Below are 20371 nucleotides of genomic sequence, written 5' to 3' on the forward strand. Positions count from 1 at the left end.
ATTCTAAGCAGTTAGTATACAGAATACATTAATTATTAAGCATGTATGACATAATTCAATTTTTATCTTCAGATGCAAAATTGCCATTTTGTTTCTTGGCCCAGAATATAGAAATTGGTAAGCTTTTACAATGCTGCAAGGGAATATTTGATACCACAAAAGTGTTCCTACCAATCTGAATTCCACTCAGTCTTACATTAAAGTTGCCTTTTGCAAACATATTGCAGAGCAGTTTATTTTCTTCTCTGTATTAAAAAGAAAGCTTATTAATACAAAGTATGAATAGAATAAACTGAAAAGCAAAAATCAGTAAAATTTTCCAAGCACAATCACCATGACTATATCTCTTTGTAAATGTCAATGCAACTGTAAAACTTCTTTTTAAAATCTGTAAAGAGATCATTTCTATTTCTCAGTCCTTGCATCACATTTGAAAGTAGTATATGTATATTTCTTCCTTACAATGACCTATAATATAAAATACAGTGCTTTAAAACAACTGCAAGATTGTTTTGGTCAGAGATGGGAGGTTCTCTTTGAATTAAAATGAGTTTATTTGGCATTTTTTGAGCTACATATGAAGAACAATCTACAGAATGCAGATCAGGTGAAAAGGAAGCAATACTTTATGGATGTATGAATCTATGAAATGGTTATTTATCTGTCTGATTTTTTTCTATATATTGTCCTTATTGAAAATACAGTGTAGCACTGGTTTTATAGCATAAGTGGGAATTTAATTTCACTAAATTAGAGTAGTTAAAAAATTATAATTTTGCATGTTGCTCTCATATCTTTCGGAGTGTCTTCTCTGTTCTTCACTGGAGATCTCTGACATAAACCTTTCAAATATAGTGAGAGTAAAAGAAGCTAACAAGACATTTTTCATCAAAGTAGTGTAACATATGTACTAGAAAAACATGGTCTTCCCTATTCCTTCTGAGTGTATAGAGAACAAGGATAGCAAGAATAATGGAAATATTCAGTAGTTCCTTCTCTCAGAACGTGATAAATTTATAGTGACCATGGAGACATCTAGGGCACTTCCAGACTTACCTCTATAGAGCATCAGCCTCAGATCCATTACTGTCATTAATTTCTAAAGGAGAGAGTCTCCTTTCTGAAAATATTTACACAGTTTTGAGGAAAAAATGCTGTTCTGGCATCTGTCTCAATGGACCTTGAATATCAAAGAATCACAGAATGGTTGGAAGTGACTGCTGGAGGTCCTCTAGTCCAATGTCACTGTTCAAGCAGAGGCACCTAGAGAATGTTATTTAGAAATATGTCCAGACAGCTTTCAAATATCTCCACAATTTCTGGGAAAACAGTGTCAAAAAACCTGCTAGAGTCCCGGTAGTTTCCACTGCACTGCCCCCTTCTATCCAGCCAGTTCTCCCATCAAAAAAGGCAGTAAGGTTGGTTAAGCATGGCTTCCTTTTGGTGAATCCATTCTGACTACTTTTGATCACCTTCTTGTCTTCCATGTGTTTAGATAGCCCCCTAGGATGAGCTGTCTCATCACCTGTCCAGAGACTGAGGTGAGTCTGACTGGCCTATAATTTCTTCTGTCATCCTTTTTGTCCTTTTTGAAGACTGGGGTGCCATTTGCTTTCTTCCAGTCCTCAGGCACCTCTTCTGACTGCCATGACTTTTCCAAGGTGATTGAGAGTAACCTAGTAATGACATCTGACATATCTGACAGCACTTGTGAGTGCATCCCATCAGGGCCCATGGATTTCTGGATATCAAGTTTGACTAAATCGTCTCTAACCCAATCCTTCTCAATCAAGGGAAAGTTTTCTTATCTCCAGGCCTTGTCCCTAGTCTCCTGGGTCACTAAGTGAAGACTGCAGCAAAAAAGGTATCTCAGCCTTCTCTGCAGCCTTTGTTGCAACAGTTGTTGTTCCACTGCGTAGGGGGCCAACATTTTAGTTGGTATTTCTTTTGTTATTGATGTATTTGAAGAAGCCCTTGTTATTATCCTCAGAATCTTCACAGAGATTTAATTCCAGATGAGTCTTGGCCTTCCTTATTGCATTTCTGAATACTCCGACATCACAAAATTCATCCCAGGCACCCTGTGTCTGTTTCATGCATATCTGCTACAGTAGTTCCTTGTTCATTTATGTAGGTCTCCTGTCCCCTTTCACATTTTTGTGCCCAGAGGGACTCCACGCAGCCAGGAGGAAGCTGATGAAGGTGATGATGAAGGAAGCTTCACCCTCCCTAGTCTGCATGTAAATGAGACAAATTTACTTGAAACTCTAATGTATTAATGTAGCACTGCATTAGGGCACTGTGTAGTTTTAAATCTTGATGTATAAGTCAGTGTTATGAAAACATAAACCAGCGACTGCTGTGTCATCAAGGCAAACAAAGGGGAAATTCATGTCAAATACTGAAAATATATTGATTGAATTATTCCAAAGGGAAAAAATTAGAATTGTACTAAATAAATTGAAATTTTAAAAAATTAAAATTTAGCCTTTCCTCAAATATCTAATTAAGTATATGAGCTTCTGCATTTCAGAGAGTGAATAGCAATAATATTTATTATACTAAGCTTTCTCAAAACAGAAGAAATTTTAACAGTTCTAATATTATATTATTGAATATTTTTAAAAAGCAACCAACATATTTAATCAAACTAAAAGTGAAAAAAGAGAGAAGATTATCAAAGCATCCCTGGGGATGTTTTTTAAGATATCATCTCAGTTCTAATCCTGACATCTGAAAATCTCTAGCGATGACTGACTTAGCTATTTCTCTGTTCTGGGATATTTTGGCCAATTTGCACAAGACTTTCTCCTTTGCATTATTTCAAATGCTCTTAAGCATTACGGCAAGCAGAAAACCCCAGTGACCTCTCTCGCAAATCTGGAAGAAAACCTGATCAAATGTCACTCCCCTGAGCATAGGTTTAGGATCAAAATGGCTCCAAAGAAGGGGCTCGGAAATTGAAGCCAATGATCTGCTGTAAATGGTTCCCAAAGTAGTAAGAAAGATGAAGAATTTTGGAGAAATTTCTACAAAGACAAAAAAATATTGATTTTTTTTGGCCTGATTCCAAGACCTGCATCTGTTGACAAACTTAGTGAAGAGATTCACAGTAAGCAGGGAACAAATAAGCACTGTGGAGTAAACAAAGTGAAAACTGGAGAGTCCTGAGCCATTTGTTAACTAATGCTTCTTCTTTAGGAGCAGCTGCAAGTGAAGGAAGAGAACAAGCAAAGAACATCCAAGATGATAGGGATTTGCCCACTCAAATACAGTAAAAAAAAAAAAAAAGAGAAAGGACAAAGTATTATATATTTCCTCAAGTCATTTTTGAAGCTGAACCTTCAGACTTAAGTTGTGTGACACTGACAGGTCATATAGTCCAGAAGCTCCAGATTTTTTTCTGCATTAGGTATGGGACACTTACACTTTTCCTCATCTCTAGTGTTGTATTTTATCTTGATACTACTGTGGAATCAAAATGCAGTTCCAGCACATATCATTTGCACACTGTAATTTTTTGAAGACACTCTTCTGGACCAGTAGACACCAAAGGTTGCCATTTCATCCTTTTAATACTTTAGAAATTTTCTTGAAATTTCTGTAGAAAGGTCACTATTCATAAAAGTATTCATGTCCAGGAAATTAGAAGTGGCCCTGAACCTAACTAGATTACACAGGATTCCAGTTTTCATTAAATGGCTTTTCCATTTCCCTCTTTATAGTTATGGGAAATGCTTTGAACTATTATGAAACAAACTCTTTTATTGTCTTTGACTGGTTTAAAAAGACAAATGATTCATTGTCTTTTTCTGAGGTACCTGTGTGCATGAATTTTGTTTTCCATCTTCTCAGAATGTTGTCACCTCATTTGTTGAACAGTGTAATATATTACTTGGCATTTTGGTTTTTGTATGTAGCAATTCCCCTATTTTTTAATTAGCATATATGATTTAGACATCTTTTGGTATTTCCAATGCAAAAAAAAAATAAAAATCCCAATAAAAAACTAAACTCAAAACACTAGCTAATATTTAACTATATCTATATTTCTTTATACTATAGAGAATTATCATTTTAGAAGCACCACTATTTTAATGTGACCAAAAACTTAAATTTATTTTTGATTTTCATTCTTAAATTTAAGAATATAAATTTAGCCCTTTTCATCTAAGACATAGGCCCACTCATTACAGGTGTTTGCTTCCATATGTATTTCTCCAATTGCCTGAATCAAAAGCACAGCCCATCCCAAGGTATCTTAAAAAGCAGGGGTGCAATCTGAAAAAGATCTCATTCTCACTACATCAGTCTTTAAGCAACATTTTGTTCTAGAAAAGGTAGTCCTGGAGAATATTTGAAACACATTTAATGAGCAGTTCCCATTAGGAGCCCAAAAACTGAGGCATAAGTGAAGGGACCAAAATGCAAAGCAGTAGAGGTCACAACTCCTACTTGAGAGTTAAATGTTCAAGAGCGGAATGCAGACAGAAAACTGATTCCATTAGCTTACAGTAAATGATTAATTGTTATTAGTTCCTTGAACATTGACTCTGTAAATTCCTGAAGGTGGAGGGATGTTGAAAGCCCTTGAATGGGGCTTTGAGAAATGCTGAGTCTTTGGAGGATTGTTTTGGGATTTTTGACTATTTCTGCAGTCTGCAGGAGTTTGTCCTCTAAGGCAGATGAGAAGCAAGCTGATAAAATCCCAACCACTTCATATATATATTCAGAAACCACCTTTTACTTTTCTGGCTAGGTACCAAAAGATAAAGGAAGGAACATTTCTTAACATATATAACTTAGCTTTGTATTAAATTCCATTCCTATGGTGAAAAAAAAGAGAAAGATTTCAGTAAGATTTCCTGCAATGAAAAAGGGTTAATCATCACAAATATCAAGGGAAAAGCACAGGATGTAAGGAGGAGTAGAATAATAAATCTTCATGATTTTCTAAAGAATATGTTTCTGCCTCAGGTATTTTTTAAAAAGCAGGCTTTTCAAAATACTGTGCTATGGAAAGAAACCCACAGGAATCTTCTCTAAAAGAGTTATGCTACTTTTTAAATGTCCTGTTGAGAATTTGAAGAAGTTGCTGGTAACTCATATACAGGTGTCAATGATCACAAATAGATCCCTCAGTGATATTTGACCCACAGACAATGTGAGCAAAACCATGGCTTCACCTAAGTCAAAAACTTTGCCAAAGAATCACTAGTAAATGTCATTTAAATATGTCTACCAGCAAATTACCCTCGCTAATAATTGATAATGTTATCAGGAGAGTATACTAATACTACAAATAATAATTTGACCATTTCCATTGAGTTTGAATAACATTTTTTTTAAACTGAAACAAATAAGATTCTATTTCTTGTCATTATCATTTTGAGTAAATGTTCAGGATGCACACAACACAGCAACGAACAGGATTCAGCTTTAGGGATTCATATACGTAAAGGAGCATCCAGATCAAAATACTCTGTAATCTACAGAATCAAAGGCAATGTGTGAAAAAATTCTTCTCTCCAGCCCCAAGAAATTAAACCTTCATTCCTAAAATGAGTGCAACTTTCTTTTAGGTATTTATTTTTTGTATTTCGTTCTGTGGAGCACTACATACATTAAATTAAAAAAAAAAGAAGGGAGAGTCTTCTTTTAAATACTTAGGCTTTTCCCTAGCAGGATGTTGACTTACTGACTTACTCCAGAAACCTGTAAAGTTCTCAAAAGAATACTCTCCCTTAATTAGACATCTCCATGCTTAAAATAAGGATGTGCTCAGCTAGTTTCAGGAGTATTCTGCTTTTGGGACGCACGGTCACTGCCTTAAGAGATTCATTCTCCATATGCCTCACATGAAGTGAAAATAAAACAATATTTCATTGTCATTTGCCACTGGCAGAAGACTTCATGATTGTTATCAAGATCAAATCTTTCTTCTATAACTGGTAATTATCTTGTATTTTGTGCACATCTCATTTTCTCTCTTGTCACACATCTGTAACTCTAAGTAGATGGTTTATCATCCAGTAAAGCATAATCCCCTTTATCCCTCTTATGAATTTGCATCTCTGTTGTCTAATTTCTGTGTGAGCACACTGAGTTCTTCATTATATTACTTAAAAGTAATTTGCTTTTCTCAGTGGCACTGCACAAGTAGACATGAACTACTTTTTTGTGCTAGATTCATTGTGCTTGACATCATAGCTAGTTCTTGTTTCCTGGAAGGTTGTTGCTTCCTTGTTCCTCTATGACACTTGGGCAAATATCCCTTTCCACCCACCAAATCTAGTTTAAGGCTCTCCTAATAAGCCCAGCTATTAGAATATTATAATACAAATAAAGTAGGATATACAACAAATAAAGTAAAATATACATTTAGATATACAAAACTTATTTGCTAGGATTTGAACCCAGAGACAAATAGTGCACATTAAGGTTTAAGGTATAAATAATTATGGTAAGCTACTTCTGAAAAGTTAAGGAAAAAGTAAAAAGGAAAATAGAAGTAAAAATAATCAACAAGGAAGCATCCTAATTGTAGAAATGAAGCATAAAAATGGCAGTCTGACTGTAGGACTGTGTTGCTCTCTGGTGCCTGAATCAGTTCAAGAGAAACATGGAAATAAGGTCACTATGTTCAAGATTGCAGATGATAAAAGGATTAGAAGATGGAACAAGTAAGGTTGAGTGGTACAAACTAAGTTAGATTTTGATTACATGAACAACATAGCAGATGGTAAAGGTGTTTTGTTGTGCAGAAAGATGTAAAATAATCAGGCTTAGAGCAAGAAAACAAGCTATACAATATGTGGCAAATGGCCCAATAATTTTGCACGCTGATCAGGAAAACAATTTGAAGGTTATTATGGAAAATCATTTTAACCAGAAACACAAAGCACAGTTGCAGGAAAAAAGGCAAACAAAATATTACTGTGAATGTGTAGATGAATAGACTACAATAAAAGGAAATAAAACGCTGTTATTGTGCACTTTCCATTAGCCTCTATAGGAACTACATATGCTTCACTGGCTAGCCATCACTGGAAGAAAATGTTTTGAAGGGAAAAAAAGTCAGCAAAACTATAATAATTCTTGAAAAATACACATTTAGAAAAACATGGTTCGAACATTAAATTTATAAAGGAATTTATGTGACAGAATTAGACACAGCTATGTTTTTCTCTAGTAATCCTAAATTCCAGATTTCACCTGCAGAATCTCTAAGGACAAGTCCTTTTTTGCATACAAGTCATTTTTGACACCATGGTACTAGTTAAGGAATAGCATCACTAAGTAAAAGGTGCATTTACTCAAAGGATAATGTATATAACATATGGATAATTACTCTAAAAGGGTAATGTATTCCAGTGTAGTTTCCTAAAATCCAAGTTAAATTTCCTCATCCTAACATGAACACTGAAACATAGCAACAAGCTAGAAATAGATGTACAAAAATGTTATTAACAATTGTTAATGTTATTTTATCCACAATTAATGGTGAAGTGGTATTTTATCCACAATTAATTGCAATAATCCAAAGTAAATAGTGTTTAAAAAATGCAAAATTCTAAATATTCCATTCTTGTATTAAAATAACTGTCATATTGAAGACATATTTAAGTTAAATCAGTAGAATCATCAAAATACTATTTTAGGTATCACATTAATACAGATATTGAATTAAATCATTTTAGTCAAAGGCTAGGTTCAACTGAAATTCAGTAAATAATTTTTAATAATTCAGAAAAATAAATTCAGTAATGAAAGTTCAAGTCTAAATGTAAAAATTCTTTACAAACATGGATTGACTGTTCAGCTATCACCATTTTTTCTTTACTGTAAGACTTTGAGTCATTATTTTTTGGTTCCCTTAAAGGTAAAGCATTTGTTTACATTTAAAAGCTATATTTTTCTAATTCCACCTGCATTGTGTTCTAGAATAGGTCTGACAGGAAGATTCAGACTGAGATAAAAACATTCAGTTATAAATACTACAGGAAAAAGAAAATATCTATTCACTGTTATTAGCAGGAAATGTTTTAAACCTCAAAGAGATTGGACTGCTTTTTATACTGAAGAAGGAACTAAGTCAGAAGTTTCATTATCTAGCAGAAGAAAATTAAAAGATGGGGGAAAAAGTCAAATTTTAATGGCTTCAATTGTTGAGTCAATCAGTACCCAATTACTTTCTTTCTTTCTCATTTCACTACATTTCAACATTATGATTTGTACTATTTTATGTTAATGGCATACCAGCTGATATTGCTTTAGTTTGTGTCAAACTTCATTGAAAATGTGCACAAGGAAAACAGGAGACTAACCAGCTATTGTTCACTCAGTATAAAAAATAAGGAATTATCCTCTTTCTGGTATAATTGGCAGGTGGGACAACAAATTTATTCCCTAAAGTCCATTTTATTCGCATTAAAGTCCATAGCCTGCCTTACCATAAAGAGGTGTTTATAGAGTGCATGTCTGTGTAGGCATTTCACTAAAAGATTTGGAAGAAAAAAGACAATGAAAAAAGCTGAGAGTAAACAACAAAAAAATTTTAGCTACAAATTCTAGAACTCTGGTGGTACAGACAATGCGAAAAAGCTTAGAGAAATTGAGGGATAAGAATTGAAGGGTGAGACTCCAAGAAAAGATATCTTACCATAAAACAAAATAAATTAAACAAAAAAGGCTAAAAAATCCAAAAAGCCTGAATTGCACATGCGGTCTATTTTCCTGCTTTAAAGTATAAAATATAATGAATACTATGCTGTTATGTCAGGTATAGTTTCAAGACGTACAGAGTACTGAATTTATTTGAGTCAAAAGATTTTGTGTTGAAGCAAAAGGACACAACATACATAAATGATCAAACTTGCCAAGAGTAGGATGAAAGGCAAGATCTGCTAAAAGAATCACACAGTAAGTCTTACAAGTCAAAACTCCCAGGGCAAGTGCAGTTTTGAAATTGTTCATATATAGACTGGAAATGGTCAAAAGAGCCTCTATTCTACTTCTATGGAGCCTTCATTTTTATGTGATTGGAGCAGAGGAATATTTTTAATGGTTATTTTTTAATTTGTGTTACAATAGAGGAAAAACAATTTCCTATTGGTGTTTTTCAGGTATTCTTTGCCTAAGAGATCAAATGTAATGGTAAAGACTGAAGAATAATAAAGCACAATCATATTCATCTCCCTGCCTAAAGAACCTACTAGACTGCAATTTATATTGCATAGATATTGTAGCTTGGGAACTAGGAATGCAGGTTACTTTTAAAATAATACAGGAATAAAATGGAGCTATCCCATTTCTCCACAAACATTTTTCTCAGTGCCAAATCACATGGTGTTTCTATCTCCCAAAACTAAATAAAAAGGCAGTGAGAAGAACTGACAGAAGGAATTCCAACCCTCTGACCTGTTTCTGCATCAAGAACAAAAAAAACTAAGATCTTACTACCATTCCAGTAATCACTGCATTATGCCCATTTCTTTTATTGTTTTATCAACTAGGGAGGACAATACTTGATATTATAAGTTTGTAGCTCTGGAGAAGTTTTTTTTTTTCTTGGCTCTATTTAATCATGCAGTGTCTTAATAATTTGGTTATGTCATCCAAATGTGCATCTCCAGTGCAATTCTGTATTACATTTTTTTTTTGTAAATTTTGAAATCCACCTGCACAGTTGGAACATTTCTGGCTTAAATGTGTGTAGAATGCATTCAGGATACATTGTGTCATAAAAATAATTAAACCATGTTCTCGTTGGAAAAAGTCTGCTTATTACTGAATATTGTTGTATTTTAGAATTTCTATTAAAATATCTATTTATTAACTTTCTTATCTGTAAGGAAAATATCCTTTTCAATTTAAAATATTTTCACTCATATAATTAAAATGTCAATATTAAAACTACTTTAAAGTTTTCTCTTGTGAGATTTTTTGAATGATAATGATCATGCAGTGGGATTTGAAAGGCAATGGGAATTTTAATGGGAAAGTTTGGTCCAACTTACATGGACTTCCATTGGTTTTTAATATAAACATATGTGGCCTATTCTCAGTAGTCTGTTTACTTCTCTGAAAAGGATCCTTGCTTGTATATTTAGCTAAATATTAAATTGCACTTGGATTTACTAAAGACTTCAAAAACTTTGCCATATATATCAAAAGGTTTTACCTGTAGACAGCATTTTACATTCATATATTTTGCTCTGATAACACAAATCCAAGACTCCAGATGGATGCATTAATCACAGAATCTTCTGAGTTAAAAGGAACTCACAAGGATCATTCAACTCCTATGTGAATAGCCCATACAGGCACCAAACCCACAACTTTGGCATTATTAGCACCCAGATTTAACTAACTGAGCTAATCTCAGCATCAATAAATATAACTGAAACAATAAATGTAAAGGAATTAATATCTTTTCTTTAGTTCAACAAGGAGAAAGGGAAGAAAAATTATTATAATAAACTAGCCTCTAAGCCAAGTTATTTTTCATCCTATTTGAAAACAATTAGTAATCCAGACTTATTATTGAATGTTTTTCAAACTAATATATCATTCCAGTTTCTTAGGTTCCTTTAATGCTTCACATTCTTTGTTTTCAAGTCTACTAAGGTAAAAAATGTAAAATTTCTGCCTACAGTTCCTCATCCAGACTCCTGAGTTTAATAAAACCTATGAGTCTTTTAATATGTCATCAGTGTAAAGTAGTTTTTCAATAGGACAAGATGCTCCATGCCAAATGAAATTTTTCAGTCATAAAATTTAAAAAAAAAATTATAAAAATTCATGAAGTACTGAACTCTGGACATTTAGTAGCTAGACTTGCTGTAAATTATTGTGATGCTTAGAACCTATAGCAACTGTCTACAAAATCAATGCAGGAGGTTGTGCTTATGACAGATTGAGGGAGTGGAAAGGATTAGTTGAGGACAGACTACCTCATCATTAAATTGAGCATAAATTGTTCAACCTTAGAAGCATACAACAGGGGTTTTACTTTTAATTAAGTTTTAACTAGTGTTTATGCAAATTCTTCTCTAAATCAGTATCAAACATATCCTAAAGCTATTCATACATAAAGCTAACTCATTCTGTGCTTGACAATCCTGATGCTGAAGCAATGCCAGCAAAATAGCTGATTATATTAGATATGGTTGAGGCTCATTTGCAATTTCTGATTAAACTGCATTTATTGTACTAGATTATAATGCTAATCAGAATTAGCTAGGTGCTGAAATATGACCACAATTGATCACAGAATAAGTTTTAAGAAGATCAGATAGAAAACTAGAAATGGGACTAACCTGCAGTGTGTTTATTAAGATTAGCAATAGAGCAAAACAAACTACCATTCACAGAAATTTTAATTTTGAGATTGCATTTCATATGACTCAGAGGTAGAGGTTCAAAGGCATGACTTTGTGCTTTAATTAAAATTATACAAGGCTCCAAGGTAAACATTTGTACTTCATGCTTAAACAAAAGGACTTTACTTTGTGTTCAAATATAAAGCAGGATCAGTATCCTGCATAATATTTTCCTTTTCTCCCGTACCAAAGTAATTGCATAAGAAGGTTTGAACATTCACAAACTCACCATTCAGCTCACACTGTCAGTAGCAGATAATGCAAAGCAAACCAGACAAACGTGCTTCAGGCCCCTTTTTGCTAGGCAAAAAGTAACAATGCTCTCAGTCATTTTGCAAATAAGGATATAAAATTACTCCCTACTGTCAGGAATAGCTTTGTTTAAGCAAATTTGGGGTTTTTTTTTCTCAGTACCAATGGTAGAGACAGTTGCAAAGATTTGGAAAAACCCTTCATCTTAGCATTCAAAGCTTTGGGCTTCCTGTGGGGTAATTTAGAAAGAGCCAAGCAGAATGAAATAAGGTTCCTTGTCACATGTGATGCCTCCTACCTGCCACGGCACAGCGAGACCCTGGGGTCAGTGCAGCCAAAGTACCCGTGGCTGACTCACCAGAGCAGGGTGCAGTGCAGCCAGCCCAGCCCCTGGGACTTTGGCCAGGCAGGAAGGAGTCCTGCAAATCCCTGCTGCTCCCTGAGCACCTCCAGGCAGTGGCTCCTGCTCTCCCAGGGAGCAATTTCAACATCTCCCACCGGCAAGGAGAAAGAGGACCTGAGCTCCTTATCAGTCTTCTGCCTTGCAAGGCTCTTGGGGCACATAGAAGTGTATGACTGGCCCCAAGTTCATGGAAGCTCAGAGGGAAATCTGTTACCTCGTGCGTGAGACACTGTCTCTTAGGAGCCTAAAGCAGAACTCATCTCCAGAGAAAACACCTTTGAGTTCAGAAGAAAAAGCTGATCTTCATAAATCTGCAGGTCTTGTCTCAGGCTGCACTATAATGCAAACCTCTGCGTTCCACAGGGGCTGGAAATGGTGTATTTTCCCCTCTTTCTTTTTCATATAGCTTTCTATATTTTTGCTTATAACCTTAGGATAATAAAGGAAAAATAAAAATATGTCTGTGGCTTGGCAAAAATAATGACACACTAAAAACTGTTCAATCTCTGCTGAAACCTTAATGCTAATTAGGCTGTTTAATTAGACTGTCTCTAATTAGTGATATTCTCTTTGCAAACAAGAATGGTGGTGTCAAATATGCCAAATTAAAATAGTTAACTAAATACACACTGAAGATTGTGAAACTTCATGCCTCATTCCATATGTTCACTCAGCTCTGAAAAGAAAATATATTTTTCAAAAATATGCTTTTTGAAGCTATTGAGATTTTGGTTTCAGCTGTCACAATAATTTCATGGAGTTCCCTACTATTCTTTTCCATGTATAATTCCTGTAAAATACTGAATCAGGAGATTACAATTCATCAAAACTCGATTGTTTTCCCCCAGTAGGTTTTGGATTCAGTCTCAAAGAAATAGCTTTTTTTATTTAGTCAAAAATAATTTATAAAACCTTAGGTTAAACAAGGTGACCTCCAGAGAGCTCATAATTTAGATGAACTAAACTTCTAAGTTGCAACTGAAGATGTTACTTTGATAGTCTCTACCAACTGTTTCTAAAATCCTGATTAAAATAAACCTGAAGAATTTATTTTCATCATGAGAGTAACTTTTACAAACTTCCAGGAGTGAAGTAGCATGCTATTTATCAGTCAAATGCAGGAGCTGACACTCAGTTCCATTAGCTTCTGATTAACTTGAAATATTACAGTGAAAAATCAGTAGACAACTTATGAAAAATACTTCATCTGCTCTTAGATAAAAGAGATTGATGAAATTTACTCAAACTACCTTATTCTGGCTTTCACTCACTTGCATGGCAAGGTGATCACAAACTCCTGGTCCATCAGACACCCATGCAAGTCTTACCTTGGGAAAATATTATCTTTCCTTGCTATTCCAGGTAGAGCGAGCTGCTCTCTGCTTGCTGCACCATGGGCTATTTAGAGCAGCATAGATACTGCCAACACTCCAAACTGCCTTGTCTCTATTTCAGAAATTTGGTTCCCCCTAACACTTTCAAATGTAAAATTTAAATAAGGAACAACATATGACACCAATTTTAGACATGCAGAGGCACGTTTGCCAGTAACCTGGGATGAGAGAAAAAGAAGAGACCAATAGTCAGCCAAGACTGAAATCCACATCATAAGCAGAAAACCTATGCGCCCTGTTAACAGAGGCAACAAAATTATTTCTTCCAACTTATTTCTCCATTCATAATTTCTGTCTTTATATGATGAAAATGAGATATCTAATCTCAAATGTTCAACAAAATTCTGAGATCTCTTAAACGTGGCAAGTATTGCAAACCTTCTGATTCCTGCAAAAGTAAGGATTTAGAGCACTCTGTGCATGATGCCCTGGAGGCCCCTTAAACCATTATAAATGGCCTTGGAGGAGAAGCAATTGGACTTACAGATCAGAAACTTCCTGCAGAAAGCTTACAAATAAATGGAATAAGGACACTTGGGAAAAAGCTCTCTCATAACAAAAATAAGAAGTACATCATTGGCTGTGCCTCATGCTCAGTGGATTTTAAACAGGTGGCAAACATTGAGCCTCCAAAGCTAATATTTATTTCAGTAATAATATACCCAGGCCTCATATAGATTAACATTGATACTGCAATCCAGGTGTAAAGCAACTCTATTTTCAGGATAGTTATAATAGTTGAACTCTTTGTAGAAGCAGGCATTGCAAACTGTATCATCATTCTCTTGAAATAGGATAAGGTTAGACAGAGAGATATTCCTTGGTGCTGGTGGATGGAGATGAGAGAGAGCCAAAAAACCCTGCAGAGTAACATATGTGTTCTGGAAGAAAATGGAAGTCAAAAAAGAGGAAAAAAGGTAATATCCAAATACCTATGGAATATTTACTGGTTAGAGAATATTCAGAAATTAAATCAGTGGAAAATGCTTTTTTCAATTCTTCAGGGAAACCACTTCATTTTTTGAAAAACCTTTTTTTTTTTCAGAGATAGAAACAGAAATTTCTGTTCCCAACCCCAAAGAATCCAGCAGCCCAAATATTAGTCAGCAATCCAGGACTAAATTATAAATTCCTGAACAAAACATTAGCAATAATTTTATTCTTCCAGCATCTCTTTGTCTGAAGGAATTTTAAAAAAAATTTAAAAATTGAAGTCAGGAAAATCAGCATAAACCTGTGAACATTTTGTACTGCTTCTTTTTCACATTCCAGCCGTTTGTTTACACTTTTTCTAAAGCTTCCTGGTGTTGAAATAACTATTCACTGAATTTTTTGCCTTCTAACTTTTCACTTTTTTTTTTATTGGTTTCTTTAGATCATAAGTATCGCTCCCATAAGGAAGTCAGTACACACCCCTGGGTTTATTTGAAAATATTGTTAAGAGTATAATAAAATTTACTTTAAAACATGGAGCTATGAGTAGTGTAGAGATTTTTTTTTAAGCCCAGAAATTCTTTGCCACAGAAGACCCTTTTTTGCACAGAGGTGAGTGTATTAGATCTTCCAGTACCACGTACAGCTCAGCCTTACATGTTACAAAGCTGTCTTGTCCTCACTGAAATGGTACAAGCTACTTTATAGCTTTTTAAACCATTATTCTTGCCTTGCATTACTTTCTTTTTAGCTAGCCTTTTGGGGAGATATTTCTTGTGACAGACCCTGTCTATCTAAGTGTTGGTGTATATCAACTATTTTCCACCTCCCCTTTTCACATACTTTCCATTCCCCTCTGCAGCTCAAAGAAAGTCTATAATGTCTGTCAGTTGTTTGGCATTGTAATTATGTTACTTTCTGTTCATCTGAATCAAGAACACCCTGTGACTAAACATATAATTTGAATTATGCAGCTTTTATTCTGTAAAAGATTATTTCTGCATACCAAATTCCCTCTGTACAAAATGTCTTTCCATTGTCCTTTCTGATAAACTGTGATTTATACAATCTCAAAAGGGCATAGTTAATCTGATGGAGAAATAACATCACATGGAATAGAAGCTCGAGCATCGAGCAGAATTAAAGTCAACTGTTTACATATTTCACTGCAGAAAAAATAGCTTCAGACTGTACAGAAGTGTCAGGGTGTGCAGATGGCAAAAGAGGTATCCTTTAATGCATTATAACTGGCTTTGTCTTTCTCAAGGTGCAAAGTAACCTCCACATTTTAATGGCATTTCAGAAAGCACTCGTGAATTATTTGCTACAGCAAAGCAATAAAACTGAAGAAAGGCTGATTTTTCAGGAGAGACTGAAACTGATGACTAATTTGAAACTTAGCATATAAGAATGTAACAACAAGGCTTAATTTTTGGGCTAGAATTGAAACAAATGTTTAGAATAGAAAAAAAGGGTTCATAAAATAATTTCATTTCATTCATTTCATTTCCTAAATGCATATGCCCGGTGTCCAGAAGCCACCTTGCTCATATTATATCAAACCAGCAGTTCATGACAGCAGAGCAGACTGTAAAAGTATCCATGGTGGTGGGATGGGGCTTCCCATGACACATGGTTTGCCATGGTTTAGGTAGTTTTTTTCCTTATATTCCTTCCCTTCATCTCAGATTCTCAGTGAGAATGCTCCCACACTCTGCCATTACCATTTCCCATAAACTGAAAACAAGACAGCACTTTCTTAGCCCAAGAGAATGGCAGGTTACAGGCAACACAGTCTCTCAATGCATTCAGTAGAGCTTCAGCTTCCATCAATTTCCCTGCTTAGAGCAATAAGGAAATAGATGCCACAAAGACAATAACACACATAAACTGCCAAATTTCAAACTGTTAGAATACTATCTTTACAAGAAGATTGTGGCCAGGGCCACACCTCCATCTTCTGTTCTTTGAGACTTGCCTAAATTAGATTAGATGCTGAAATGGTCTTCAATAATTTTCAGAACTGGAGAAATTAAAAATTAAACACCCAAACAGTTAAAAAGACACCATTCTCCTTTTCCTTACAAACTCAGCTTTTTGGAAAAGCTGAACAAGATCTTTATTCCTATAATAAGGATTTTGTGTTCTTGCAGAGGCAGTTTGTTTTACAGATCTAATTGAATATTATTACCTGAATATTACAGTTTTTAAAACAATATTATGCTTCTGGTCTGATCAGGACATAAACATAAAACAAAAAATCAACCAAATTAACTACTGTAAATATATATTTGAGATTCAAACACAATTGTTTCTTTCTTTAAGGCTATCACTGAGCGAACAAAGTCCTGACTTTATAAACCAACACATTTTCATTGCCACATTCTCAAATCTCATGTATTGGAATGAGGCACAGAGCCAGGATTTGCATGATCTTCCACAGTATTTCAAGGACATTTTTAATGTTCTAGAAGCTGCACGGGACCGTTAAGACCCTTTCTATGATCTCCTGCATTTAAATGAGGGCATCATTTATCTGGAAACACTTACAAAGATATTAATATAAAAGAGCTATTATGGCAGATCAAAGGAATCTTACAGTACTCTGAACATTATAGAAAAAACATTAGTGGGCTATTTTCTGGTCAGAAAGTAGCAAATGGAGCTACTCTGGATTTAGATTACCGAGCCAAGAGCAGAAATTAGCTGCACAATGGTCAAGTGATTAATATATTCAGTTCTAACATGTTGAACAAAAGCTCTAGAAACATGGGCAATAATAATAATTATGGAACACACAAGCCATTTCCAAAATAAACCTGGTACAATGCAATCTGATGTAATAGTGACATGATCATCAAGAGAATAGTTCAAAATACTACAATGCCTGCTTTATAAACCCTTCAGCAGTTCTTTAACAAAGCAACCATATTATAATGAAAATAGAAAAATTTGTTATACTAGCTGGGCCTTACTAAATAGTTTTGTTAAAAGTAGGGGGAATAAAAAAAAACCAGTAGAATAAACTTCCCAAAGATCAGAAACAAATTTTCAGCATCTCAAAATTCCTAAGCAATTCACCTAACATGCAGCATGTATAATTATTCTTCTAAATAGCATAAAGCACACAATTGTAAAGATTATATAAAACAATTCTTGAACACATTAATTTAACTGTATTTTTCTTAAAGAATGGTCTGTGCAATCCAACTCAAAACATAGGCAAAACTACCCTGCTACAATACCTACAATATTTCAAGAATATTAAAGCAAGTGTCTTTGGTTTCCTGCCTGGCTTTCAAAAATGATTTGGCTTAGAGGCTTGTTCCAGGAATATGAAATTTAAGCAGAAAATAACATTTTTTACTCTCTTTTCCTTCTCAGTAAGGAAGGGGCTTATTCCCATCAACAGTCATATAGAACTGCAAAGTGATTTAAGTCTGCCCCTCTTTAATTTTTCTGTGTCCAAGGTTATGTTTTTCTAAAGCAACAGTAGTTTTAGCTATTTCACAGAAACTACAGCAATTTCAGTAGCTATTTAATTTCATAAGTGAAGCAGAAGAGGGGTTTGGGTTTCTTTTTTCTATTTTAGTCAGATATGTGGGATATACGAAACTGGAAATCACCTAGAATTTGCCTGAAAATGAACTATTCACATAACTATAGTCCCAGCTGCCAGTCCTTGATTCACTCAGAACCAGAATTTTAAAATCTGTGGTCTTTTCTGTCAGCCTCTTTCCATAGCTCATAAAGGGACTTTGTTTCCATAATTATGTTAGGACCATTTCATACCCTAAAATATTAAAGGAATACCAATACGCTGCATTTCTGCCAATGATGTTTTTTTGCTTTCCAGCTGGTCTGTCTTCAGCTGGATGCTGCTGTGCACATTAACTTATCTTTTCTCCCCAGCAAGTGATTTGTTTTTGAGAGCAGCCACTGACTGCTTTTAGAGGCTCACTGCATGACTTCTGCAATTGGTTTCAACTTGATCCCAACTCTCACAGACACAGAAGGCAAAACACCCACTGATTTCAAAAGATGAGTATCAGATCCTCTACCTGTAAGAGACTTACTGTGAAACAAAGGGAGCATCATATGTGAGAGTGCCAAATAATGAAACGGATGATTTTGTGTGGTACCTTGAACAATATCCCATATTCCCTTTTCACTTCTCCCTTTTCCCATTGGTGTAAGACAGTGCAGTCTGACATTCCAGTTTTTCTTTCCTTAAGAATGTCCAGGTTGAGTTGAAGTGTATCAGTGAATCATTGCAAAATTTTGTGCATTTGCTCTTGGATCTTGAGCATAGGTGAAGCTGGAGCAGAAAATCAGCCACATTTATCCCAGCTTGGCAAAATCTGTAAGAAGACAGTATTATTTCTTTCAACCTATAATTTTAACACTATCACTGTAAATCATTAATAGATTTCCATTGCTTTGCTTTAGAAGGCTATTCTGTGAAACTGCAGTTTTAAATAATCATCAATTCTGTCATGAGCGCCTTCATGTTATTTGGCAAAATTTCTTAAATAAGTCTCAGAAAACTCATTTCCCAAGCAAATAAAATATGTCCTTTTCTCAGATTCTTAGTTCAATCTTATTACAAAGTTTTCTGTATGTAACTTACTTTACACTGCATTTTTCAAGTGTCTCAAAGCCACTGGATGAGAAGATGTAATGTCAGGTGACTGTTTTAAATTTAGATTTTGTTCAAGAATATGCATAATGTTCTGCAATTCATTTATTGACTATCATAAAAGCACTGGCCAAAAAAGTTGATATAATTTATTTATGTCTTTAGTTACAATTTTAATGCAATTTCACTTTAATACAAGATTTTGAATTGTTATGTGGCTGGAAATTGATTTGGGTTTTTTTATTTCTACCTCGCCAATTTTACTTCTCTATGATTGAGCTGATTTTTGCAGACGTTGCTGTGGTAAATAATTTGATCTCCTCTTTTTTGCCATCCCCTGTCAAAAAGAGCAGATCTCTTTTTCAAATGATGAAGAATGCAAGAATACTTTATACAATTACACTTTAAAATTTATGTTTTCATGTTATTTTCAATCTGGTAATTAACAAGTTTTGACAGAATTAACAGAATTTGTCAAAATCCATTTAAACTACTAAACAATACTTAGACCACACCAAGATTTATTTCTTAGACATATTTGCTCAGGAAAATCATTCAAATGTTAAAGGACAGTGTATTACCTTTGATTAGTTATTCAAATAAGTTCATACAGTTTTAAAACTGAACTTAGCAAAGCAACTAAAACTACCAGCAAATTAATAAGATCTTCCTAGTTCTACGGTTCATCTTATTCTGGGTAAGGCATTCTATAAAGTTTCAACCATGTTTGCAACCTGTTATCTGGTGACAAATCTCAGAAGCAATAGAAAGTGAAACCTACTTAGATACTATGAACTGAACCACATCATCCGCAAAATCTATGAGCCTTAAAGGAGCTGAAGTGTTCCCAAATTTCAGTCATCCATTGCTTTGTTATTCAAATGCCCCAAGCAAGCCATTTCACTTGTAATTTCTAATATGCTTTCACATCAGGGTGATTTTCCATTACATCATTTCTCTAATAATACATCTTCATAGCTGCAGGTCGGTATTAAAGGAAGGAATTGACCTGAGGACCTCTGGGTTAAGTATCCTGCCCAGTAGCCTCATAGAAATCACGAATGAAGCATAGCTGCATGCTCTGACTAAAGTAATTTCTTTTTAATGGATTTTATACAGAATTCTTTTCTTACTAGTTGTAAAGTTTTATATAGCCAGTGTATAGCCTACATCCTAAGGCTGAAAGATTTTGAATAAATCTAACTAATAAAGCTATAGTTCACACAACAGCACTTAGGCTGATATCAAGAAAGTATTTCACAAAATAGAAGAAAGAACTGATTAGCAGAAATAAAATATAATCGGTACCTAGATTGTAGCATTACATTGAATAAAGGAAAATGTTTGCCTTACTAAATTTTCCACC

This window comes from Camarhynchus parvulus, chromosome 4 (genome assembly GCF_901933205.1).
Source record: "Camarhynchus parvulus chromosome 4, STF_HiC, whole genome shotgun sequence".
Classification (NCBI taxonomy): domain Eukaryota; kingdom Metazoa; phylum Chordata; class Aves; order Passeriformes; family Thraupidae; genus Camarhynchus; species Camarhynchus parvulus.